Here is a 1390-nt window from a genome sequence, read left to right as displayed (position 1 = left end):
AAATTACAATCTGACTACCCACTCTGTCGTACCATTGTTTTTCATCATCAATTATTGAGTGGGTTTCTTGTAAGCAAATAATTGAGTGTGGTTTGTCTTTCAAAAAAGTGAAAATATCTCTTCTTTTTGAGTTACTTGCCAAACCTCTACAATTGAAGCTGGCAAAAGAAAATCCTTTTTTGTTCACCATATTACCATATCAAACCAAGTGTAATGCATTTATATATCCCATACATATGCAAACCACCAGACATATTTGTTAAGTTACAAGAACAGCTGCGCATCCAAAATACCTTATACATATGCAAATCATCAGACATATTTGTAGGTTTGCAAAAAATAATCAGAACAGCAGAAATAAACAAAGGACGTTCCACAAATAAGAACACAAAAAGATAACTTGACGAAGCTTCACGGTCATTCATGTGTCGCCAAAACAAAGTTTCGCAGCTAGCCCCGTACATATTACTCAATATCATAGAGCCATAACAAATTCGTTTTGTGACATATATCATCTTAGTAAAACACACATATCATAATAAGTCTCTAGTCAAAGTTTAAAGCTTGACCCCGTTCATCACGCCAGCGACCATTGTAGAATCTGTACCTTACTCCTTTCTCATAGGCCTGAGAAACCTTCTCTCTCCACCTCCGTTTTTCATTCAAGTCACTGTCACTGTAAGGTCGTCCGTGAAGTAGAAAGGCTCGTCTTGTAGCTTTGTACGCGCGAGTTTCATAATGTTCACTTTATCCCAGTAACTACACAACTATTCCGTCACCATCTTTCTTTTTCGGGCCATCGGGGTGTGCGCGTTCGATCTTGACATTTTCAAGGCCGAATTTTTCCTTCAAAATGTTCTCCACTGTAGAGAAACAGTTCTCTCCTTTCGATACTGTCCGACCAATGACCCGAATGTTGTTTTGGCGCGAGAATCTCTCTAGCTTGTTACATTTTTGCTGGAGTTCTTCCACTGCTTCGTCGGTAGTCGTCAACTTTTGAGTGACTTGTTGCATCTGCTTGGTGGAAGCACGCTGCATCTTTTCAAGTTCCTGTGTTTTCTTCTCGGTTTTCTCCATACGAGCTTCCAACAGTAGCAGTATTTAGAAGAACATAATTATCCTTTGGAAAGAAGGGATCACAATTTGTATCATCAAGATCTTCAGGAGGGTTTTTAAAGGAGTAAAGGGAATGATAAGAAGTTCTAATTTCTATCATAACACGCGAGGGCACCTGAATATTTTCCCCGTCAGATGTATTTAAATTCATAACATTTTTCTTACAACAATTTCGTCGACCAAGATCAGGGAATTGTTTGGTACACCTGTCGGCAAATTCCATCCAATCAGCTCTTTGTTTATATACCAGCTGGTCCGTTTTCTGTTCATATAA

This window comes from Branchiostoma belcheri, unplaced genomic scaffold (genome assembly GCF_001625305.1).
Source record: "Branchiostoma belcheri isolate BF01 breed outbred unplaced genomic scaffold, Haploidv18h27 scaffold482, whole genome shotgun sequence".
Classification (NCBI taxonomy): domain Eukaryota; kingdom Metazoa; phylum Chordata; class Leptocardii; order Amphioxiformes; family Branchiostomatidae; genus Branchiostoma; species Branchiostoma belcheri.
This window is presented reverse-complemented; position numbering follows the sequence as displayed.